A 27,043-nucleotide genomic window follows, 5' to 3' on the forward strand; every position below is an offset into this window, starting at 1 on the left:
TGATATGTGACCATGTTGCATGGCCATCTGCTCTATATAACCATAAACAAACGCAGGCAGGCCAGCTTCACAGTATCATTTCCAAGAGGTCCAGGCCGGGTAAATGTATTCATGCTTTGGTCTCTGGGTAGATGCTGTAGAGATATGCCCCAGAAACAGGCCACAGTTATGCAATAGCATTCATAATTCATTCCACAAACACAATATGGAGGCCACTCTGTCCCATATGAAAACACATGGCCAGATTAAGGAGTGGGGAGCCAAAGGGGGCAGAGTGCATTCTGAACTGTTGGCAAAGCCATTGACTGTCTGTCTGCCTGTCTGTCTGTCTCAATGAGAGCTTGTCTGTGACAGGCCTGAATAGGCCAGGTCTTACTGCTGGAGGGACCTCTGCTATATTTTGCACCTAGAGTCTAAATCAGTTACATGCCAGCAAAGAACAGTAAGGGAGTTTTTACAGCATCACTTCAAGCCTTAAACAGATATAGTACCAAGTTTATTCCATAAACTGTGAATGTGGTGGGTTATGGAAGAAAATCAATGTGCAACAGATGGATATGGGGTTGTTAAACTGATCAGTTATATTGAGTAAGTTATTTCATTTTTATGGAAGTGTAAAAATGACAAAAAACAAATGACACACTGAAACGCTGGATGGTTTTGCGTGACTTTGTCAGGTAAATTTAGCAATGGATAGATCAAGAGAAAAGCAGCAGCAGCAGCAGCAGACACCTACTGAAAGCTCGATATAGTATCTGTGGTCTTGGGGTCAGACGAAAGGAGAATTTTAATAACATCTGCACATGTAATCAAATGCCTGGCACATACAGAATTCCAGAGCCGCAGGCAGCTAGCTACTGTAGCTAGAGGTTGCAGGGTGGGGCCTGGGGTTACTAAGTGCATATGATACAGGCACAGCTGGGGCTGAAGCTACAGCTAAGCAGTGTACTGTGGTTAGGGTGGAGACAGGTACAGAGCAGAGGTTAGAGCTTTACCAATGCACTCTGGCTCTAGACTACTATAAGTGGGCAGGTTGTGTTACTATGGGGGCCAGACTGCTTTGGACTGGGTGGTGTGGAGGAGAGAGGGAGGACGGATGGAGGATGGAGGGTGGAAGGGGGTCATGCAGCTGTGAGTCCTGCCAGCACATTTGCCCCAATGGAAAAGAACCGTTTATGGCGTCCACCCAAGGTCAGCCCTTTGAGAAGAAGAGTTGGGAAGGGTCCAGAGGGGAGGCAGCTTGTTTGTATGCAGTCAGTCAGCAACAATTAAAAACCTCCCTCCATTAGGAAAAGACATATTAAGTATTCTATCATTGTAAATCGAGCACCTCTTTTATACAATTCCTACCACTCCTCTCTGTTTATTTTAATTTGCTCCTTAACCCAGCATCCAGTTGCACCCACTTTTTCTCCCCCACTTCACTCTGTGCCTCTCATCCTGCTACCTGACTACTTTGGCAGCGATACACAAAATGGCGGCGGGGAGCTGAGAGCTGGAAGGCAGAGAGTGGAAGCCATTTTCTAACAGATCCAGGCCCCAGCACAGAGAGAGTCAAGACTTCCTATGCCTAGTGGACAATTAAGATTACACCCTGAGTGTTTTCTGTGCATGTGCACTAAAGATTATGTTTTTTTTTAATCTACTGCACTAACAAGCCATTGGGACCACTTGGCCTTTCAAATGGGATAAAGGCACAATATACAGCCATTATGATTTAATCTAACGCAGGCTCACATTATAATAAGTCTCAGAAAGGGAAGAAAATAGATGCAGACAGAGCAGTTAGCTGCTGTGTAAGTTTCATTTGTTATATGCATGGCATCTAATTACAGACTTCATCTCATTAAATGAAATGCAAGACAATACAACCCCATCACAATACATCATTAAATAACAACATATTAAATTTACAATACATTACGGTACTTACAGTGCTGTTGCGATCGCCAGTCTGTCTGTCCGTGATTTCACTTGTTGGCCAAATTGTTTGTGCCTGTGGCTGAAGTCAAAACCCATCTTGCTGCCTACAAGAGAGAGAGAGAAAAAAACAGAGTCAGAACCGTAGAGTCGAAGGGAGAGACAATTTACAGCCATAGAAACAGAAACGAAGAGAAAACAATAGAGAGAGAAGCAGAAACAGAGAGAGGGATCAGTTGGAGAGCCAGCAGCAGCAGCAGCAGCAGCAGCAGCTGAGGGCTGTAGGGGCTCCTCTCTGTAGCCTGTTTACTAATAAGCTCGCCCCACGGTCTTGCCTGGCCAAGGAAACTCATTAGTGGAACATGTAACACACCGCACCCTCTCTGCTAGCCTGTACACCAGCCAACTCTCACTGCCGCATGCTCACCCAACACCAACACACAAGCTCCACCGTGGCCTTGGCCTTGCCCAGTAGCACCCACTCGCTGCATACGTGCACACACTTTGGCATGCCGTATTACTGAAAGCCTACAGTGTCATGTGCGTGGGTGAAGTGGCGCATATGCGTGTACTTGTGAGCATAATAAGCGATATTCTGCACATGCGGCACAGTATGTTCATGTTCACACATGAGGTCATGTCCAGCCTGTGCAGCGTTAATGTATGAGGCAGCTTTTTAACATGTGCCCGTGTTAGCCTGTGCATATGTAGGCGTGTGATGCCAGGACCATCGTGTGGAGGTGAAATGGGACATAGGAAAGCAGAGGTGGTTAGTCATCATTAGTCAAATCTCAGATTGCAGAAAAATAAAGAGCGCTATAGAGATAAATAGAGACGTACGGGTTGTCCTCTAGCAGACCAAGGAAGACACTGCCAATTAAAGGCCTCCATTCAGTGCGGCGGCGGCTGCTGAAGGGTGATAATTCTGTACAAGGACGCTAATTGCAGTGCAGGACACGGCCTTGCCGGGGAAGGGTCTTTTATATATTGTTTCTAACGTTTGTAATTACAGTGCAGTGCCTTGGACCGCGGCCAGCACATGTTTATGGGCTCATGAGTAACCCAACTCCTCCAGCCCATGGAGGGAGATTCATGTCTGAGCTGTGCACTCACTGCACTCTGTGTGTGAGAGTGTGCGTTGTTTGTGTGTATATGCATGTTGATGACTCATGAAGCTTGGGTGAGTATGTGCAGAGGGGATAATCCACAGTATATCAGTATATACCACATGGATGGCTGCAACACAATATATACACTGGATACATTCTTTAAACTGATCCCTATTACAATATTTCCTTTAAAACTAAAGTTTTAAAGTGCTCTATTAGATAGAGTGACTTGTTTAGGCTTTGATTTGGGGCTTTGGTCACTCCACGCCATTACATAGTAGGGTAAACAATGAAACCTGAATATATAAACATAACTGGAAACCTGAATTACATAGCAGAAAACAGTAATACACTGAAATTGCAGTCAAATGAGTAAAAGAAAATGTAGGTAATGACATATCAAAGCCCATAGTATATTCAATATTAGAAATGAGTAACACAAAGTCAGCCCAAGCCAGTGTATTTGTTTTTATCACTAAATGTAGCCAACATAATTAAGCTCAGCGCTGATGAACAGTAAGACAGTGATGAAGTGGAGGTGAGGTGAGGGAAGGGATTTACAGTATTTTGATAGTCAGAGAGTTGCAGGCGAGGCCTTTCAACACATCCAACTCTACCTCCAAGTGGAACAATTTTGCTGATTCTGCCGTTTTTCTCTGACTAAATTGCCTTGGCGACAGCGGAGGCCAAAAGCTGAAGAAATATATGAGCGTTGGAAAAGAAAAGTTGAGTGGGCGCAGCTTAGCGTTATCTGGAATATCGCTTTGCCTGGCAGGTACATAAAACAAGTATCTATCCTGACGATGTGTGCTGAAAGACACTCACACGTGATGCTGTAGACCACAGACTAAAGAGTCTCTAAAACACATATTGAATACATAGAGTGGTCAGAGGCACAGAGAACGCAGAGTTTTATTTGAATGATTCTAAATATTAAACCGCTCTGCTGTCAAACTTCTGACAAATACCCTAAACCTAACCCTAAAAGCTTAGCATTCAACAGTAAGACTCTGTAAGAAAATTGTCCTTGGGTAAATAAACTCAAGAAAAAAAAAACACCTCGGCCTCCGCCAAAGGGCCCATGATGTAAAGCAACCAGGTGAAAGTTGCACAGGTCTCGTTTCAGAATGTCTGGAGGAAAAGAGGGGGAGTTACAGGGGAGGAAAATCTACATCATCTGTCACCCCCCAAAACTCTCCCTCAGTCCAATATTATGTCATTATGACTGTGCTCACCGTCTCTGTGGAGTTGCTGTGGTTTTGTGGATAAATTACATGTGACACTCCCAGCTGACATCCTGATTAACACAGGGAGAATAAAATGGCCCCCAATCCTCAGTAGTCAACTGGGTAATGGACTAATGGCTTCCATGTATGGCGAGAAAAGTGAGGAAAAGCAGACTTTGGTGTGTACGTGCAAACGTGTGATATGTGTGTGAGTGCATCAGCATACGTGTCTGTAATTATTTTGTTTTTTGAGCCTTGAAATTTCTGCTTGTGTGCAATAATTTTGGTGCTTGCACACACAACACAGACCCCAAAAATGTACAGTACGTGTGTGTGTGTGTTGTCGGGATCTCGGCCTCTTTGCCCAGCCTCTCTCCTCTCTGTTCAGGCCTGGCCTACTTCCTACTGTACTGTAGTGCTGATCCTGTACGAGTGCGCCACAGCCTGTAGTGGCCACTGTAGATCCACTCATCTGCTCTCCCTCATTCACAGTACAGGAGGGAAACAGGGAGCCAGGCCAGCTTCTACCACAGAGACCCGATCTGACTAGACTGTCCTTTACATCAAGGAGGTTTGAACAGGATTTTCCACAGACTAACAACTGCTAAATAAAAAGCCTGAAGCAGATGTTACTATGATCGACTCTGTACTGTAAAATGTAAGCAATTGTCTCACAGGTTTTTTGTAGAGTGCACTGTGACCTTTAGATGTGCTAGGCTGCCAAAGTGGGAAATTTAAATCCAGCTCCATTTCCACAAGCAGCGACCTGCCTGTGCTAACCTGCTGCATAGTGTTACTTTGCACTATGCACCACTGATTATAGTGTGTCAGTAAGAATACTGGACCAAAATCTAAGGCGGAACTGCAAAGTTGACATATTAATACCCTCTATTAACATATTTTCAACCAGCATTTATTTTCCATGACCTTCATTTTATAAGAAAATGCAGTGATTATCCACTTGTTTGAACTTGAAAAATTAAGTCTAAATGTTTGCTGTTGCTTCTGCTACAGCAAGAGAATTCCACATTCAATGTCTACATTTCTGACTTAGTGGTTTATAGCAATAATATTGAACACATTTCTTTGACATGACTTAAAAATCTTCCTTGATCAAATATATTCATTTAAAAAAAATAAAAATTCAAAATACCACATTGTTAATAACAAATGCATATTACATCATTCTTCCCTGATTAAATATATAGAAAATAATGCATTTTTAGTACAGGCAGCCTCAGCAATACTGTATGTCAATCAAATCCCTAAGCCCGACAGTCCTCCAGAGAGCCCAGACATAGATTATAACTTTCATTATGCTGGGCTTCTCAGTTTTATTGTACTTAAAACAGCACACTGAACCCGTTTTAGCAGGAGAAATAAAAGAGGCTTCATTATTACGGCAGAGAAATATATTTACAATGAGAGCTCACTTGGCCACCATTCACCACTCCAATCTGGATTTCATATTAGCCAGGAGGAAATTGGATGGAATTCACAACATCATAGCAAGCTCATAAATGAAACAAAATCACATAATCTTAAATACCAATTTATCCACTTAACAAATGAAGCAGTGTATTGGTGGCTTAGTGCTGTGTTGTACTGGTGAATGACTCATTTTCACTGTGTGTTGCACTAGTAAGAATACACTGAGCACTGGCACATGACCTAAACCACATACTCAACACTTCAAAAGTATCTGGCAGAAATACTCAGATCTGGAGACACACAGTAGTCTATACAGTGCAGCTACACAACACATGACCGTTAAAATCTACAACAGGAAACATCGTCTCTTCAAAAAGTTATCTAGAGATCAAAATCATCTTTCATGCCTATTTAGATTACACAACTATAAATAATATTACACTGCTGAATTGTATTGTTGTCATCTGTTAATTCCATGTGTTAATGTTGTCTGAAATAAGATTTATAATATTAGGTATGCTTACCTCAAACATGTGGCAATCTTTTTATGCTTACAACATTATTTAGAGTAACAAATAATGCAACTTTTGGAGCAATTGGGATCTTATAAAATTAAATAACTCATGTAAAGATGAGTTTTCTTCTACACTAGTCTAAGGGCATAACTAGATAAGTATTAGGAAAAACTCAATGCTGAGAATTGTAGTTTGAAATAAACAAATAAATACATAAAAAAATTATGATGAACCTTTAAAAGTCAGAAAATAATAATGAGACACTTGATAAATGTGTGGTTTTGCTATCAAAAAAGAAAAAAAAACAGACAACATTGCAAACAAAAAATCCATAACGATTTACAAAAATCACCCGAAGTGATCCAGAATTCAAGTGGAGGACACACACGAGTGCACACATGCATGCATGCCTTGTCTCACACACACACACACACACACACACACACACACACACACACACACACACACACACAGAGCAAAATATGCTGATGCTGTGTATTTGTGAACCATTATTGTATTCTCCACACTAAAAACATATACATTTATCTTCATATACAGTTATTTTGCCATGCCTATATTGTTGTCTATATAGACATATGCTTATAGAAAAGTTTTTCTCCGCAAGTATTCTCTTTTTGGAACTTTATGACAGAACTTGTAAAATTCTTGAAAAATGTATTCCTTAAAGAAAAATAAGGAAGTCCCTTATTTTTCAACACTTAGTTTCTCTCTCTCTATACACTACATTTTTAATGTTCATTTGTCAATGTTAAACTCAAACACGTCTAAATCAAATACAAATTAAACACATCAAAGCATATTAAACGTAATCCATAAAGGAAGAATAACTCAAGTTTTTTATATATACATATAATAATAATTACTTACAATTATTTTGAACACTTTAGAACAATAATTCTAATGTCTTATTTACTTTCACAGCTCCAGTTTTGGCATTTTTTGGTTCATACCCATAAGCTTTAAAAAGTTTTGAGGTGTTGTCAGTTAGAATTTTTTTGCATATTTACAAAAACATATAGTACTTAACAATAACTAAAAAACACTTATTTCCAATGCAATTTTATTAAAAAAACAGAGTTTCTCATTCAAGTTCAAGGCCACAGTCAAGTTCAAGTTTGGGAACTTGTTGTTCTAGCTGGCCTGAAGTTTCCTTTAGCTCTGCTTTTGCAGTATATTCATAAAACACTGGTAGCTGTGTATATAAAATTAAACAACAAAAAAAAAATCCATTGAAAATTGATGAAATATACTGACTATTGATCAAATCTATTAAAAATCGGCTGTTCTACAGGTTGACTAGATTAACACTTTGAACACACCATTTCATCAAAACTAAGAACACACAGTGAACAGGCAAAAACAGACAAGAATATAAAATACATTCACTATCGTTAAAAAAGTATTAATATCCGACGTCCTGCACAAAGAAAATGATTGACTCACACATAGAAATGTGTACGTTTTATTGTGAACTTGTACTTGCTTTGCTGTATTAGCTGTGTGGCTGCAGTAAAGCTGAAGTTTGCTTCAGTGCACAGAATGCCTCATTGTGGGCTGTACCAGGCTATTGGATTGGTCAGGTATACTTTTACAGAAAGAGAAAATACTGCAAACCCTCACCACCCTGCCATCTGCCTCTCAACATGCAACCTTCCCCTGGACCCCTGCCATCCACTGCCAAAAAGGCCTTAGGGGTGGAGTAGTGTGATACTCTGCCAGCCAAAACCATGTGTCCACTGCTAGTTAAGCAGAACTTATATTCATATGATTGGACATCACCTATGTATGGAAAAGCTGAACCTGAATCTTGAATCATGTGAAAGCTTTGTGTAATATCAGGTTGGCTTTGCCCTTCAAAAAAGTGCCCTTTTACATAAACCCTGATAGAAAGCTGAACATCTGAGCAGACATTAGAAAACCAAAGCACAAAAATGGAAGATTTACAAGAATCAACTGCTAATATGTCAGGTTTAAAAAAAGATATTCGCAAACAGCGATTACTATGTGTTTGGTTCCCCTTACAGGCAATACTACAAATTAAATGTTAGACCTGGGGCTTGTAAATTTGCCATATTAATGTCTCATTCTCTAATGCAACCTGAATTTTCCATTAATTTGATAAAGCTAACTACCAAGTACCTGACAAAGAGCCAAAGGAGCCAAAGTAAATTAACGTTGTATCCGAAGTAACTTATCTACAGTCAAATTCATTAATCGCCAATCATTGTGTTTGTGGAATTGCTTTATGACTGCTTAAACAGGTCTATTGCTCATTCAGGTTTGTTCTTTCTTCAGATAAAAACAAGGGCATGTTTTCATATGCATCAATATAATTACAAAAGCATTTTGAGAGGAGTCTTTGTATACACTTTCCACAAAACGTTACTATGCAAAACATAAAGCCTGTGAAATCCCGTGTTCAGAGAAGTAAGGTATAGATCCACGGAAAAAAAAAAAGTGGAAATTATGGGATCAACGTTAAAATTAGGTGTATATAGGCAAATACCTTGCAAATGGCAAAGTGATGGACGGTTTTATATTTATTCTCTATTCTCTCTTCTTCAATGAAATACAGGCTTGGCAAATATCACCCGCAAAACTTCAAATGCAAAGAAAAATGATTATTTTCATTGAAATGTAGCTGACAGTCAAGCTTTTGAGAACATTAAACACATCTAAACGATCAGTACACCACGTACTTCTCTTCATATAGTACATGCTAAGCCCGGACCACATCACTCATATGAAATACCTCCACAACCGTGGCCTTCCACTCATCCACTGATTACCTCGAAGCAGGATTATCCTGGCAGCAATCAAAGTGCTATTAATAACTTTTGGTTTTGCATTACTAAATTACGACTACGATTTTTGGAGGGCTGGTAAAAGTCATAGAAAAGCATTTTCAAAGTTAAAGAAAAAGCTCTGCCGCTCTTATACGTGCTATTGTGTAAGTTCATACACGAGCGTGTAAGGTTTTATATTCAGATGTATAAATGCGCACTCAAGTAAAAAGAAACTTTGTGTAAGAACCTCAAGTGCATGTTTATTTGTACTGGCTGCCTGTTAAACATTGAAAGCCTAAGGTGTAAACAGACAGATAAACTTCCCTCGAAACCACACAAGCGTATACATATTAAAACCGATATTACTCACCGATTTTTCAAATGGTGAATGTCTGGTCGGGATGCGGAATTCGGCAGCTCTTCCTGCTTTGATCCACATCTCTGTCAAGAAGAGGAGACAGCCATAAGCTCCCATTTGGTGGTTCTTGCAAGACCCAGTGATTTCCCTCAGACTGTCCCCTTCACAGCCGTGCCTGAGCCCCAGCTCCAGCCTGAGCCCCAGTCTCAATCTCAGCTCCAGGCTCACTCCCTCTTCCAGTTACAGTCTGAGCCCCAAGCTCAGGGCTGCACGGCTCGCCTGCCACCGGCTGGGTCCAGGTCTGGTGAGGCCTGAAACAATAGGAGGCCATGAGGCTGTCTGCAAGGCTCCAGCTAAGCCCCTCAGCTAGTTAACAAGTCTTTGAATGAGGAATGTTAGCAAACAGACAAACACCATGTCTGATGCATGCAAATAGCACAACCAGTCCAGTCACAGCCTTGGCTGGGCACATGAATAATTCAGCAGTCTATATGCTGCTCTCCCACATTACTCCCTCCCTCTTCCCGAATGAAATGCCTTCAGTAGAATAAGTGTGGCAAAGTATTCAAACCTCTGCTTTACCAACGGCCTTGGTCGCAAAAATCAGTTTTTATACTTCATACAAACACGCATTAATAGCACAAAGTGGCCATGTAGAGACACAACATGCAGGGCTACTTCTGACATTCTGCCGCAACAATTTGAAATTTCGCAATTACTATTTTTTCTCCTATTGCCTTTTAATGTCTTTTGTTTGCAGTTGGCACCTGTCCCAGAAAGAGCTCCGGCTCAGCACACCACTCATTCTTCTGTTAGGAGAGCGAGTCGGTGTGAAAGAGAGAGAACAAGGGAGAGTGAGACACAGAGATAGAGAGAGAGAGAGGACATGGGAAGGAAATAGAAGGAGAGACAAGAGAGTAGAGACGAAGGAGGTGCGGTACTTCTCGCCAGTCGCTGGCGCTGATGAAGGACATGTCTTTAAAACACAGATGTGTACCACGCTCAGATACTGGTCTGCTTGTCATCCACAGTGGTCATCCAGACCACGAGCCCACCACAAGCAGGTTACCCGTCACAAATGGCGCCCCGGCACTCCAGGTGGAACAAGGCCCATCACATGGCGAAACACCACCTTGATGAATTTCCATCCAAAAAGAGAGAAACTAAATAAATACCACTAGCCCATCAGCAGAGAAAAAATAAGAAGACGCGGTACATTTTTATAAAACAAAATAGAGAAGAACGGAAGAAACAGCGCCAAAATCCAAAGTGATGCAAAAATCAATGCGCCAAAAGTGCGAAAAGGCCCCTGAAAGCAACTTGTTGCCAGGTTTTGCAGAGCTGCTGTGCAGCTAGTTGGAGGCAGAGGGTTAAAATCCAGCTAGTAGTGAGTGAAAAAAAAGCTCCGTCTATGGAAGGGCGGGCTGTGGGGAGGCCCTGACTGTAGAAATAGCAGCAGACTTTTTTCTTTTTTTTCCCCTCGCAGAGCTTAAGTCTCCCCCTTGCGTGTGGCTGGAGCAGAAAGAGGGGAGCAAGCGAAACAGAGAGAGAAAAATGAGAGAGAGAGAGAGAGAGAAGAGAGGAGGAGACAGCGAGCGCACAGTGAAGGGGAGAAATGCTCCGCTGATGATGAAATAGGAGGTGCGGCGGAGCGCGCGAACCAGTCACTTTTTCATCACATGTCCAACACGGCAAGGAACTGTATTTGCACTGGAGACGGGGGAGAAGGAGGGAGGACGCGAGGGAGGGAGCATAAGATGGCTGGGAGACGGAGACACAGAATGAAAGAGAGAGAGGGAGAGTGGGAGGGTGGAAAGCACTAAATGTGGGAGGGGTGGAGGAGGAAGAATGACACAGAAATCCACTCCTCCAGTAGTGCGCAGACGCAGTCCACACACTTACACGCCATACTGGGATACACTATACAGTGCCTCAGCTACTATATCAACTAGTGAAAAGAAAAGGGAGGAAGAAGAGAATACACAGTCATTCAGAATGGACTGCCCTGCTGAAGGATCCTTGAAATATGCAACACTTTTGAGAGCTGGTTGAATTATTAACCTGATCTCTTACTGTAGTGGGGCTGTTGTCACTGCAACAGTCTTGGGAGCACACTCTGAAAGGAGCACACACTCTCGGAGTGCATTAACTCTTTAGCATGCCACAGTGACTAGAGTGAATGCACTGAATAGACCAGATGCACACACACAGACACACACACACACACAGGAAAAAGATAAGCTTCCACAGTGTTTATTTCAGTAACATGTGGCAAAGAACGCACGGCAAGGACCGTCCTCCTTGCCCCGGCTCTGTCACAAAGCGAGCTGAACGCTGCAGCTGAACCCTTGCAGCTATTTTGGCACCAAGTCAAAAGGCTGATAAGCATTTTTGGGTGAGACTTCACTGCTTTTCCTCGAGGAAAAACAGCTGCCACTTGCCCGGTAAAGCGCATTCAACAGTTCAGAGAAAATTTCGAGAAACCCCCCAGAGATGCTGGTCCGTCCTGTTGAGAATACAGGAGGGACAAAAAAGAAGATAAGAGGGTCTAAACAATTTCCCCTAACCAAATCCATGCATTGATTTACATGAAGAGTAAGCAAGCCAGAGAGTTAACCAGAGGGAGAGACCTAAACAGCATGGCTGTTTCCACCATCTTAGATTGTATTGATTATTCTTTGCTGTAACGTCTGTCTCTCACACACGCTAGCTCTCTTTCTCTCCCTTTCTGTCCCTCCCTCCCTCTTTCTGCCTCTGTTCTGCCACCTTCTCTACTCGGCGATCACCATTTGGCTTTTTCCATTTGTGGCAGATTACTGTAACGCTATTGTACAACAACTTCCTGCCTCTTTTGGCTCTGGTTCTAAAAACTGCAAAGGCAGAGCTCGTGGCTTCAACTTTTTCCCCTCAGCCTTGAACTACAGGAGCTCTATAAGGAAAGAAAAGGAGGAAGGAGATATGTAAAGTGGGTCTGTTACTGAGGAACTATTTTGGTTGCATTTCTGCTTTATAAACTGCTGAGAATTAAAGAGGGCAAGAGGGGACTACATGCCTAGCAGAGACAATGAAAGAAAAAAGGTGGGGGATAAACTTTTCTTACTTTTAATCTGTGAAAACTTTCTGTTGGTTTTGGAAGGCACTGCATTATTAGTGGGATTGAAGCTCACACAGATTTGTCAAACATGGCTGCTACTGCTTCAGGCTGCACAGTTTGTGAGGGCTGCTTTCATAGCACGGCCACCACCCCGTTCCTCGCCGGCTCTCTTCCTCACTACAGCAGCACAGAGACCGGATTCTGCACAAATACTATTCTCCCCTCTGCACTTCTCTTTGCTCCACAGGTTTCAATAAAAACACAGGTGGCAAAACACAGACGATGTGCAGACAGTCAGAGGAAAATTCCAGCGTTATTTACCCAATTTATTTGTTCTCTCTGTCCTCCTTCCCTAAATGAGATACGAGCTCGGTTCAGGCGTCTACATTGGCATGAGCTATAGAATCCTATTAGAAGGAGTGCAGCTGTACGTCACATCTCGCCATGCGTTTTAACCAATTGAGAAACGCATGACTTCATTAAGGCTTCAATGTATAAAGCTGTGTATATGTTAAGAGACCTTATTTGGGAATCATAAAACAGAATAAGTTAGGTCCAATCATTAAACGTAGCTGTTTTAGAGAGGCACTTTGTGTACTTATGCTTGGTGTGCATACTGCACTTTGCATGGCATAAAGTTCATTTGAGGATACACTTTTGGTTTTGGGTCGCCTGCCAGCTCTCACCACTGTGCTCCTCAACATTGCTCTGTTGCGTTTCCTAATAATTGATCATGTTTTATTTTACAATCACAATTTATAACATTTTCGCAACTAATACAGATTCTTTTAAAGTGATTAAATAAGTCAGACTGTTTCAGATGAAATGCATTGTTAAAAGGTGCCACCCTACTTCTTCTTACTACTAATATTTCTTTTAGAATAAATTATCAAATAAGACGTTTTCAGAATCTTAACAATTAACACAAAATTGTAACTGTTCTTTGATTCACAAACTTAGAGTAAATAAGTAGAGAGAAGAAACAGCTTTTCGTCTGGAGTACACGGCTGCAACATCTGTGTGATTCAGAATCAGTCAATCACAATCAGGCCAATTGATAACACAATGTGAAAGAGAAAATGGCGGATGGCGCCATGTTATGGACTCGGCCCGACATCATTTGACTATAATTTTTAGAAACAAAAATTGCAAATGTTTTTGCTGATTTTGTAAAGAGCATCAGATGACTATTGAAATTTGTAATATTAAAATTTCTAAGTATCTTATTAAAAGCCCACAAAAGCATTTCAAGTTTTATATTTTAATATTCTACAGTGGAATAAATATGTTTAAAAAATGTAAAAATAGTAATACCAATATAAATGTTGTGCATATGTATCCAACTTCTATAAAATAATAATTCGATTTATTATCAAAACATTATCATATGGATATAAGGGCCTTAAATAAACTTTTAGTCTCACTCTTAGCCTCTTATAGTATGAGTATCTGCAGTCATGAGAGAACACATTGAACACATATTTAAGTGTCGGTCATGGGCAAACTCAGAAAGTTCAGATAAGGGGACACATTATGTTTCTATAGCTTTCTATCTACAGCTACGGGAAACAGTGAGGAGAGCTGGAGGAATATGAAATTGCAGTGAGCAGGCGATATGCAAAGACGAACAATATTTGCACTTAGTCATTTGCAAACATCCAGGAGGCATTAGGAGGTTGGGGGGGGGGGGGGTCGGGCGTGAGAGAGGGGTGGTTCTGTGCTTGGTCAGCAACCACCACTACATCAACATATTAGACATGATATGTAGCACATAAAAACACAAATATATTCTAATGGACTTATTCAAGGGGTTAAAAGCTAACCACAAAACGTATCCCTACACTACGAGGGAAGACTTTACACTCTCCAGGAGCAGAGTCTATGAGGTGGTCTTGCTTAAGCCCAGCACGTGTCTAAACAACTTCTCTATTACACCCGAGACCTTTGAGGGCACTCCCCATCGAGCAGGGAACAAAGGCCATGACCCCTAGGTCAAAAGCGTTACACGGTAGGCCAAGCGGGCCCATTGAATGCTCCACTGCTGTTTGCTTTAAGAAGGTAAAGATTACTAACACATTAACTAACGCCGATTAGGGGGTTATCCCTCATGGGACTGAGGTCCCAGGGCAGCACATCATGTCTTATTAACACAACCTGGCCTTTGACCCCAACAGTCACCTCAGGCAGCTGACTGTGACCACCACTTTCTGTTCTCTGTGTGACGCGCGCACACACACACACACACACACACACACACACAAGAAATGAAGAGTATCATAGCAAGGTGCAGCACAGCTTGAAAAAAGAATTGTCTGCACTGCACAGTATTTGCACTCCTGTTCACGTTTCACTTGCATTAGCAGGCTGTGCATCATCTGTGTATCTGAAAATAATCTGAGTAATATCTCCAAAGTAGTGGTACTTCCTAATTACACATGATCACTGATCCAAATAAATTGTTTTCAAGGCCTCTGACTTTAAAGCACGTGTTCAACCGAAGTTCATAAAATGGGAGCATGTGCAATAAAGTTCTGATCACAAAATGGTGGACATAAGACATGCGCAGTATTAATGTTCCAGATGATCTTATGATGAGGCAAGAAAGGCAATTTCTTAACCTCTTTCTGCCATGCTATTCAAACATTACTTTTGCATCAGCAGAGAGGTGAAAGTAAAATGCTGTGCTGAGCTTACTTAACCCATACGTGTCCAGAGAGTACAAGACAATCCCTTATAGTGAGACACAATTCACGCTCACCGTCTGATCTCGTGATCATTTGTAGTTGTCACTCCTAAAATAAAATACCACGGGAATATCAATTTACATTAATCAGGATTGGTACATTTTTCCTGGAGTGTTTTCCCAAAAGTCAAGTTCATGTTTGTGCAAGGAATGTAAAAATTACACAACTGACCTTCAAAAAGGTGTCTTCACATGTAAAACTTGTAGATATTACAACTGAGCACTAAGAAATAAACAATGTAATAGTTGAATGGATTCTGGACATTTGAACACAAATCTATGCATTACAAAATGAATACATTTAGTTTATTTTATGAAATGTATATTCATTTTGAATTCGCTATTGGGTTAAAAAGCTGATTAAGACAACAAACTGCTGTCTGTTTGCTTTCTCAGCAAATGCTGCCCTCGTATATAATTAAAAAAAAAAACAGATTAAAGATAATGCTAAATAATCATTTATTATGACTAAATAACGGAAAGGCATATTGGCAAAAGCTTTTAGTTTTATTTACAATTAATAACTGTAAAATACATAAATCTTTTTTTCTTTATGTTAGCTTTATTGTAAGGTGTAAGAGGGAATATATTATTAAAAGGACGTCAAGGATACTGATTTTGTTTTGGTAAATATTTAATGACGTATTAATTGCATGGGTTTAATGTATAAAACCCATCAAACCCATTTTTACTAACTTATTCAATTTTGTTTCTGCAAAAAAATTATTATACCATAGCACATATACAACATATACACATATACACCCCAAAAAGTCTAATAAAGCTATATTTTTCTCTTCCCTGGACAGAAATACACATTGGAACTTAATAAGAATATTAATATAAAATTGTGCTTCACAAAAGGGTGTTTATGTTGACTTTCAAAAGTTTGCTGTTATATGAAAACTAAAAGGACACAGATTTCAGTCACAGCAAACTATATAAACACATGTTCAATTCTGAAAGATAAACTTCTGAGTAAATTATATGTTTGTTTGTTTAATATAAACATTAGCATTCTCATTTTGATTTAAATTAATAAAGACTGTTATAATGATTAGAATAATTGAAAGCAATAGTTTTTTTTTCCCCCTAAAAGAAGATATCTGATTACTTGGTGGCACATTTTAAAACATGGCACTCAAAATCACATTGCCTGTAAATGCATGAATTATTGCATTTGTTTAGTTTTATTTTATTGGAATTTAGTTCAATCGACCTTGCCTAAAATGTTTTACAAATTGTCCTGCTATCCTCTTCTAATCTCAAAGCGCGAAGCAGAGCATTGATTTTTACATGTGCCGTTTTTTTCACTTTTGATCTACTGCTTTCATATTTAACCAATCAACAACACAAAATCAGAAGAAGTCATAGCTGTGTTTTTGATAATTGTAAAGACATATTCTAAAGAAACTACCTTGCAGAAAGGTCATGTACACTGAATCACTTCATCTCAACAAGATAATAGACATTTTTTAAGCAGGAATTAACTCACCTTGCTGTTTCTCACAGGATTCAGAAGGAAGAAGAGGAGGAAAAGAGACACAGAGAGAAAAAGAGCAAGGGAGAGTTTCTCCTGGGATCAAGCTGGAAATTATGGACCTATTCGATATCAGACCTCAGAGTGGACAACCTATCCAAAGAGGGACGCGCCCTAACTGTAACTAACAACTACTTCTGGCAGCCCTTCAACAGCCAAACATATTGTCCTGGATCAGGGCAGCTTTCGTATGGTAGCATCAAACTAGGGCAGCTTAGGCATGAAATCCACATCAAACTACAGTATCAATAATGGTATCAAAATGTTGATAACAATGCACTAAAGTAAATGAATGTGTTTTATGGGTTTATAAGTTTAACAAGTTATAGATTGAGCTCTAAACTACTACTACCTTGAGCAAGCCGAGACGAAAATGGGGAACAATCCTGGCAGTCAGTGCAGATCTTTTATTTGATTAAATATGATCATGTATTACATAAATGTACACACATGCTTTTTTTTATCCTGCAATATTACAAGACCAAAATCAAACCCTGACACAGCATATACTGATTTAACCAAATCAGTGTCAAATTCTGAAGATACTGAAACTATATTATAGTAGAAGCAATTAATGAGATGATATTAATTTTAATGCAGAATCATTTGACTACAAAAGATACAAAAAATTTCTTCAGATGAATTGTGGAACTCCTTACATGAAGTTGCTATTTTTGAATTGTAATACCCATGTTATTATGGTCATCATGAGAGATATTTCAGAGTAGTAACACCCCTGAATAATTTCAGCAACATAGGTAATGGTTATTAAGTGGTCTTACCTAAACCGCACTGTAAAAATACTGATCTAAGGCACTATGTTAACTGAGGTACTGGCACAAATGATCAAAAGTCAATGATGCGTAATAATAAAAAAGGACATTCTCCTTTTCTGTCCACTTGAGTTGCCTCACCCGGGCTTCTACATACCTAAACTCCCAGTTTGTACTTTTCCCCTGAGGGCTGCTAATACCTACTTTAAAACAGCCTTGGCCATTTTGTTTTATTCTCCCTCAACACTAAGCCAGGAGTGCACAGGCCTGGCATTTTAGGGGCCACGTCACAGCGCTGGTGTCTGCACCGCAGGGCTGCAAGGAGTCCATCAGCGGAGGCATACACACTCAGCGGTTCACTGCCTCAACAAACACTTTATACGTGCCGTTTTGTTATCTTACACTTTCTCTCTAGCATCCTTGCTCTACTGAGAACAGCAAAACATGCACCTAATATTCTTTATCCATTTCATAAACATGCTGCCTTCTCCAACACAGACCCACTGCGTCTTCAGCCCCCAAACCACCTCACAGCACTTTCTCTCTCTTCTGATTACCGCAGTAAAGTTAGTCACAAAACAGATTCCCAATTCAGCAATGCCATTTAATGAGCTTTCTAACTTTCTGCATCTGTGGCTTCCTTTAAAAAGGGGACACAGTACTGATATTGATATTAACACTGATTAGGTCAAATCCATTTGGGCTGACAGACTGTAATTGATGTGTGTAATGTTATCAGCAGAAGGATATTTAGATACATGGGAGACAGGCTTCAGATTTTGTTTCTGACACTATACATGTCTAAAACTGTACATTGCACATATTGTTTTGTTCATATTTTAGAGTAAGTAGGCATTGAAAGTAACGGCCATCCGAGGACATATTGTAAATAGACATTACTGTAAATATGACCCTTTACAGTTAAGTGGACAATTTATTTCTAACAGATACTTCTTCTATTACTCGGTATTATGTTTGTGCCCACCAGAGGAGCAAGTATAGGCACTGAAGAGCTTGGTTACCTGAGGACGTGCACATTCTACCAACGGGTACGCAGGCACTTTCTGTGTATTCCTGTGTGTTGACAACTGTTTACTTTAGGTTTTTCTCTATACAGTACAGGTGTTTGCCCCTACAGCGTATACTAGATATACTAGCACTAGGTACAGAAAAGGAATATGCAGTTTATATTATTTCAATATTTTAAGTTGTCTGTTCTCTTTTTTAAGTAAATGTGCAATAACTTTTTGCCTAGAAATATTTCAGGCCGTCTGTTTTTCACATAAAGAGTTGCATTTCATGTGAAGTGTGTGATAAAAATAATGTTTATTATTATCTTTACTATCATCATTATGTCTCATGTTATTATAATGTGTTGGTGGGAGTGAGCAGCCTTGTTCCTCATGATTACGGCCACAGACACATAAAAGAGCTTACAGAGTAAACACTACAGTTTATTGGTGTTAAATTATTACTTTCTGCGATTCAGAGTCCCTGCGTGTATATTTTATGCACTATGTATGCTAAACTGGGCTGACTAGATGGTGTGTAATAATTCTCGGTTCTGCCGATCATCATCATCATCATCATCATGCTACAGGTGTGGACAGCACAAGGGAAACTGTGATATGACTGCCCCTGACCTCTCACACCAGCTCAGAGAGGCAGAGGGTCATGCAGAGGACATGGCAGTGGAGGGAGAAGTCAATCTTATCCCTCCGTTCCGCCACAGGCCTGTGTGCAGCGACAGCAAGATGAGCTAGAGGGCTTTCCAAAATCCACACTCGTTTGGCTGGGAGCAAGGCATCAGGGTCGTGTGTATTTCAAAGGAAATGCTGAGGAAAGCGTTTTTTGTGGCACACCCATGCACTTGACAGTGTGCGTTAGCCTGCCTCTGTGTCTTTGCTCCGTCCCCACCCGACTCAATATCCCTCAACACCAATATCTGTCATCTTTAGTAGCCAAAATGGCATGCAGCCCATTTGTCTCACAACGGTGGAGAATTGTACCTTGTCTCGTCTTGATATGGTTCTCACGTGTACGGACAATTTTTTGTCATTATCTCCACACATCACAGATACCTCCACCTCTGGTAAGCAGAGCAGGGCCGAGGGGTTAAAAGGCAATGGGCACCGAAATGAGAGGAGAGAAAAGCATCAGCTCTCGGACTGCTGTCAATTGAGCCTGTGCCTCTGTAATGGGTGGAGGGGGGGGCAATAACCTGGCACAGAACCAACCACTAATGCCCCTTAAATGTCAGAGACTGCAGAAAGGAAGGGAGACAGCAAAAATGAGAACACATTCATATTTCAGGATGGCAGATGCTGTAATGCGTTGATGCTTCACACTGAGTGCACACAAGGACACCAGGAGAGAGAAAAAGAGAAGGCCAGACGCGAAAAATGGGAAATGCAAAAGAGAAAAAAGGACTTTGCAGCAGTGATGGAACCAGCCCCATCTGATGGTTGTCTCTATTCGACAAAGTTCAGAGTGGATCTGTCTCACTCACACACTCTCTCTCTCTCTCTTTCTCTCCTTCTGTCTCTCTCTCTCTCTCTCTCCGCAGACGAAAATCTGGCGGGGTGGGGGTCGGGGGACGGGGTTGAGTCTGGTGTTGGGGGTGGGGTTGGATTGCTGGAGAGAGTGATCTTTTTTTCCAGCGGGGTGAAAGGCGGACGGTCATGTGTGCAGAGCTCATGACAAAAGGCCCTTTTATGTGCAGCGTATGCAGATAGAGGAGGCTCCTTTGTGCACAGATGGAGATCCCATGCCTGGGTCTGCCTGCGGCAGAGAGGGAAGGGAGGGAGGAGAGGGGAGAAGAGTGTTGGTGAAGGGAAGGGAGGGGAGGGAGGGGTGTCTCTGGCACTGAGTGCCATCACTGTGTCTGGTGGGGGGAGGGGGCACAGAAAAGGAGAACCAAGCCGTCCTGGTCCTGCCATGTTCATACATTAGGGAGGAGGGGCCACAAGGCTTACTAAGAAGATACTGAGACTGGTAACCCCATAGTGGGATCACAGAGGGAGCCCTATCTACTGTCTAACAAGTGAACCAGGGTCAAATATTATTTGCAAATAATCTCTAGTGTTTCTTTTAACCAGCCTGGGAAAGCCATCTATAGTGCCAGAGAGTTTAGACAAGTACAGGAAAGCATGTAAAACGTATCTGATACTAACGAAGGATTACTGGGTAGAAAAGCTTACCCCACTTTAGAATGGCAACTATCACATGCTCCTGACAGATTAAACAAGCAAACATAAACATCACTTAACAACTGATCATGTGAATGATCAGGGTGAAAACATTACATCAAATGTCCAGTTCAGCTCCAAATGTATCCACTCATAGATGACACTATTATGTCTGTGCTGCTGCTTTGGCCCTTGTACAGTCTGTTATGCCTGTAATCTATCAATCTCTGGATAAGACTGTCAGCTAAACGTTGAGAGTGTCTATTCTATCCTGATGCCACCTCTCCCCTGAGAGACGAGGTGACTCCCACTGACATCCCGTCTGCTGAGAAGACGTCACATCCTTTAAGCGGCCTCCTCCCACTGACCAGGACATCTTAACGCTACAGCCAGACAGATTCCTATCCTGCCAGAGCATCAAGTGATATGGCCCTTTTCACCAGTGGACAGATGGACGACACCCCCCACATTGACAGTCACGTTAACCCCTTCACATAAGACTGAGGCTGCCGGTACACTTGCATTGAGCTGAGTGTTTCTAACATTCAAATGTAGGAAAATGGAAGACATTAGAAGTGCAGAGTTTGCTTACAGAGATCTGTCTGGGGATGCATTAAAGAGCATGCTTGATAGCTAACAAGTTAATGTTAGCTAGCTAGAGAGCTCATTATCTCACTATAGTACTAGCTTGCTGCAAGAGAGGAGGCAAAACCCCCGCCATAATACAATTTCATTGCCCTCAAATGAAAGTCATGAATTTAAAAGGTGTTCAAGGTTAAAACTATGGGATCAAGGCTGAGAGACAACTGAAAACAAAAACAGTTGCCACAAGTCTTAAAGTCGTAAATTACTTTGTGTTTTGTGTATCCCCATGCCAGGTCAAGGAAAACAGAAAGAGTGTAGGATAAATGACGCGCAGTATGTGCTCCAGCCTTGAAATGAACTTTTTGGGATCACCAGACAAATTGGCTACTTAGAGACTCAGTATCCTGTTGATTACACATAGTGTAAATAAATTAGTTGAAATAATACATTTTAACAACTGCAGAGATATCAACAAATTTTAATACAAAACAAAGAGACAGAACAAGCCACGAAATGGTTCTAATAATATTTTTTAGATTCGTACACCATCCTTCCTGGTTAAAACACTGTGCAGTGATGTTACTTTAGCATAGTGGAGAAAATCAGAACTGCAATTCATGTGACGCCTTTGGAGAAAGACTTTTGGACAAATCAAATAAATTAAAACTATAAAGAAGACTCCCTGAACAGCACAAAAATTGAGAAGAAATTCTTTGTATTATCACATTTTGAAGGCTACATCCATTGTATATCTTAAAGCCAACATCAGTCATATCGAGATATTTTTCTCTTTGTCATCAACCTTTTTCAGTGTATGCTCAGTGTTTAATGTAACCTGGGAAATCTGCCAGTAACTACTGATTTATTCTTGGTTATAAACAACAACTAGCTGTTAATGACTCACAACCATTTGGCATTTCTTCATCTCCCGTCCTCGCATTGTTGCCCCAGCATAATTTACCTAACATGGCTCACAGTCTAACGTCTAGCACGACTTCTGCCATTTTCATTTTCTTTTGTTAGCCAAACTATAACAAACCATAACAATGCCTTAACAAAACCGTGTGCAGCTATTCCCAATAAAAGGCGCCAACACAAGCTAACTGTAACATTACCTTCTAATCGTGGCAGAGAGCCAAAATAAATGACTTTGCTTGGTGAAGAAAGTCATATATTTAGCAAATATATTGTTGTCATGAGATGGCAGACCGACCAAACAGGGCTTAAACATCAGTGAATATTGTATTTACAACAGGTGGCCGGAGAGGTTTCCAAAGGGATTAGCATGTTGTTCTGTTATGCTTGTTATGTAAATAAGCAGTACTTTGTTAACCCATTAGCCACAACATGTTAGCCAAAACAACATTAGCTAAATTTTCATTGCTGGGAGTTTGTTTAGAGGTCTTTCTGCCCCCTGGTGGTCAAAACTCAGCTCACTTCTAACCACAATGGTTAACATTTTATTTAGCAAGGTTTTTGTCTGTAGGTGTAGACCGTTACAAATTTCAGTAATATCTGTCTAAAAATACAGTACGTAAAAAAGTATTTGTCTTTTATTTAGTTTTTTACTTAATTCTAATTTCTAATTTTAAGTACTTAATAGGATATACCAGAAATTTGTGTTGTAAAATTTCTGAAAATAGCCATATTGTCAAGTCTGAAGAGTTGAGACTTATTTTGAACATCTCTACTATGCTCTCTCTCTCTCTTTCTCTCTGTCTCTCTCTCACTTTCATACACAATCACACACATAAGCAAGCAAACCTAATGGCGAGCCCAACAAGGTAGGCTTAGGCTAATTAAAGTGATTAGGTGTTTTTGTCTGAGTACTGTCTTGGTTTGCTGGCTCTGGCCTAACCCATGCCCGCCCCGCCTGCAGTCTGCCTGCCAGGAGGCCAGGAATGAGAGGCTGGCACTTACCCGTCTCTCCTCTATCTGATCCCCTGTTGCTACCCTAGAAGCCAACAAAGGTATTTCTGCCCCTAATCAACAGTGAGAGGGAGAGAGATATGGACGCATACTTGTCAACAACAGAAAATAAGGCAATGGGGCCAGGTGTCAGGACTACTTTTGTAATTTTAAATTGCATCCTTTTGAGCCAAATTAGTGCTTTAAAATATATTATTAAACTATCTTCTATATTTAATCTTCATCTCTTGACGCATTTACTAAATGAAATCAATACATGATGTCATCTATTTGAGCAGCCTATTTCTCACAGAAAGCAAGACTGAATGAATCAAGACTGGTGACACACTAGGGAAATTTGAGTGAGACAAACAAAGACGAGAGGATGATGAAGATGGCGACGAAGAGGAAAACTGTCTTTGGCATGTTCAATATCCGCCTGTCTCAATTGACCTGTAAAATCTTCGAGACTGGAACAAATGCAAATAGCGCTGACTTGCTCACACCAAAAAATCCTGAAGGCTTTTCAAATGAACTCACTCTCACAATGGTGGGGTGCCCAGAGCAGGCTGAATATACAGTCTGGGCTCTGAATGGCACAATGTGTGAGAGCCAAACACGGAGCTGTGAAGTGAAGGCTCAGGACCCTCCAGGCTGCCTGCCACTGTTGAGCTGAGCATCGGCACAGCACAAAGCTGCCCACCACCTCTTCAGCCCTCTGCTCTGCAATGCCTGGCCAACACTGCACTACAGATCTGAGCTCAAAACGAAATTCAAAATGGACATTTAAATCAGGAATTGCTAATACTAATAATTTTAACATTAAAGAGTGTATTTTTAAGGTTAAAGTGAGCGCTAACTGAGCAGCACTGAAAAAGTATTCTTAGTCAATCTCTACTGGATAAATTAAGAATAAGAAGTAATTTTCTGAACTTAACCAATTCACTGTAAACTGCTTAGTTGACTTTTTAGCTATAAAGCAAGTCTTTGTAAAAGGTTTAGTTCCTCCTCCTTGCACGTTTGTCCTGTGGTTACACAGCAAATCTGACAGTTAAGAGGTTTGATTCCTGCAACAACAAATGTCAATCATCAGCCATGTTGAAGTGCCCTTCATCAAGACATTGAAGCTGCCGTCTGCTTGCTTATTTCTGGATATACTAAATAAAAACAGGAAGTTATAATGCTACAATGTGTCTTTTAGTTATCACACAAAATTTAAGAAACATGGATTGATTCCTTTCTCTATTTCATCGGTATGCAGCGCACCTGTCACCATTGTACTGCAAAACCAAGTTTTCTGTTATTGTTATTTTTTTGGTTGGATTACCATGGCATTCTTTAGCTACAGTAGAACACAATAATGGCTTTGTCGCATAATCTTGAATTATAGCTCTATACTATTAGTATTTTATTGCCTTAGTGTTATTTAACAAATCAGGTTACACTTCTTCAGTCATACTTCTTCAACTCTGATTCTCAAAATATAAAAATGAAAAAAAAAATTTATTACAGTAAATTGGTCTTAGTATTTTTTGATGATAACAGCTGAGCAAATAAACTTATCTAAAGTAACATTCTTTCTAAGCACTTGTTTCTCTCAGGATATTTTGAATATTAATGCTACAGCGTATTTACATTTGTAATTGATACTACAGAAGTGAATAAAATCAGTTCACACCAATATTCTAAAATCTAATTATAACCATGACTTAACTTAACTTGATGTACAGTACGTTTAAACAGTACTTCACTGTACAGCCCCATTTCCATGTCCATGACTGAGGAATGTTTTGGTAATATCTCTTTAAGAGAAGGCTGCGCCTACAGCTGTGAGAGCTCTCTGCTTTGCTGCTCCTCTTATTTCTACTTTCAAACTTCATTTTCAGCCCTTGCAAAGATTTTCAGAGCCGCTCTCTGGACGTTGGCAGGCACTTTCACCAGCAGCCCAACTTCCCAGCATGCCTTGTGGCGGGGCTGGCTTTGTTCACAAAGTTAACTGTGAAGCTGCTCTGCTCGACATGAGATACAGACCCTGCTTCACTCTTAGCAGGTTTACATGAGATACATAATATACTGTCAGAAGAATGATATTTTCACGTGCATACTGTGTTTACAGCTCTTAATTTTGCAGTGTCTTTCATTATAAACAATATTGAATATTCTTTCAAGAATCTCTTCAAACTTTTGATGCATGACTATAATTTGAAAGCTGTGGTTTGAAAAAAACCCACTAACTTCAAAACAGTGATTATAACTGACATATTATAATGTTTTATATCAAATGTCTTCTTTCATCATCTCTCCAAATACTTGAATTAAACCACTGGAATTAAAGACACGTCTTCAATCACACTGCCCTCAGTCCACTTTCTGCAACAGATGCATCATCAAAGCTACTTAATAGCCCAAAATGGGACCTATTTTCTATGATGCACAACTAAATTACATTTAATCCTAACACCATGGAAACAGTTCCAACTCTTTGCTCCAAAGTGGATATTACATCTCCACTGGATGACATGCAAGGGACAGTACAGGCTGCCTGCAGCATCTGGTGGACACCTGTAAGACTGCAAGTCACTGGAGTGAATAAGAGAGGCCTTTGTGATTCTGCTAAGTCACCAAAAATCTTGGCCAGAGTATACTGACCCTCAGTGCTCCAGCCAGTTCTAAAGCATTCAGCACGGCAGCCATGTGGGGTATTTAACCTGAGCGTTCGATCACTAAATCAAAGGCAACATAAATAACAATGAACAGTCAGCGAACAATAAAGATATCAACACCAATCTGGTCAGCCAGACAGGCCCAGGCTCTTGGGGTGGGCAACAAATCAAGTTCTGCCCACATTTTCAGTTGTTTCCAAGGTCACTGACACAGAAAGAACAAGCCAGAATGACTTGTGCACTTGATTTTTAATCATTTCCAAGTAGTTACAGTGCGATCTGCAACTACAAGTACAAAGGGAGAGCGAATCAGAACTGCTTCTGTATGTTACTCAGGTCTTAAAATCTTAGTCCTCCCCTCTCACATTTGCACAGTCAACCATCTCTCACATGTGTTAGGTTAGAGACATGTTGCACAGCTGATCGGTAATGTAGAACATATATGAAACAGTGGACAAAATTGAATGAACATCTGTGAAATATAATGCAATCATATAGAATATCTCTGCAATAAATTCTACCCTTGTGAAACACAATGTTAAATTTGTATTGATACTTTTTCAACTTGAGACCATAGTGTGTTTTTGTTATATTATTATAACAATATAGTGCCTCTGTTATTTTGTCCACAGTATGTTACCAAAGAGATGAAACAAACGGCTCTCTGACACACTCAACAAAAAATGTAAATTTGTTCGTTTCAAAAACTGGTATGTGTTGCATGACTTATATTTTACAGATGTTCAGGTTACTGGGTTCACCTTCTGTATATATAAAGTACTCACAGTGATTGTGTCTGGGCCTTTCTTTTTCTTCATTCAATGATCTGTTGGGTAAACAGAAAGGAAAACACTGTCAGTATGTGTGGAAAAATAAAAAATTGTGTCTGGTGACAAAATATTAAGCTGTCGAAGACAAAGAAAATGGTTCAACATGTGTTTTAACTCATGTGCCTCAGACCTGTATCCAGTGCACACCGTTTGCTTTTTCATTTATGAGAGCTAATCACTACAAGTGAACCAGATCACAAAGGGACAGTCACTGACACCAGAGCAATTACGTCATACAGGTCTAATCCCTTACACAGCACTTAGGACAGTTTTAAAGGCCACAGGGGCACACTGCGGAGCTCCCTTAACGGTTAGGGTACAGTTTGGTCCATTTTACAGGCACTGGGGCACAG

At 40.6% G+C, this 27,043-nt stretch overlaps 2 long non-coding RNA genes across 2 annotated transcripts; one reads left to right on the top strand and one right to left on the bottom strand.

The window, feature by feature from the left end:
* Window positions 1–1,933: 1,933 nt before the first annotated feature.
* On the bottom strand, window positions 1,934–26,669 carry LOC139286039 (uncharacterized). Its single transcript, XR_011597381.1, has 3 exons — window positions 26,646–26,669; window positions 9,379–9,449; window positions 1,934–2,027 (listed from the first exon to the last, which is right to left on the bottom strand). It is a non-coding gene; the product is annotated as an uncharacterized lncRNA (long non-coding RNA).
* On the top strand, window positions 12,234–18,851 carry LOC139286917 (uncharacterized). Its single transcript, XR_011597391.1, has 2 exons — window positions 12,234–12,444; window positions 16,716–18,851. It is a non-coding gene; the product is annotated as an uncharacterized lncRNA (long non-coding RNA).
* Window positions 26,670–27,043: the final 374 nt, after the last annotated feature.

Source organism: Enoplosus armatus, chromosome 6, assembly GCF_043641665.1.
Source record: "Enoplosus armatus isolate fEnoArm2 chromosome 6, fEnoArm2.hap1, whole genome shotgun sequence".
NCBI lineage: Eukaryota > Metazoa > Chordata > Actinopteri > Centrarchiformes > Enoplosidae > Enoplosus > Enoplosus armatus.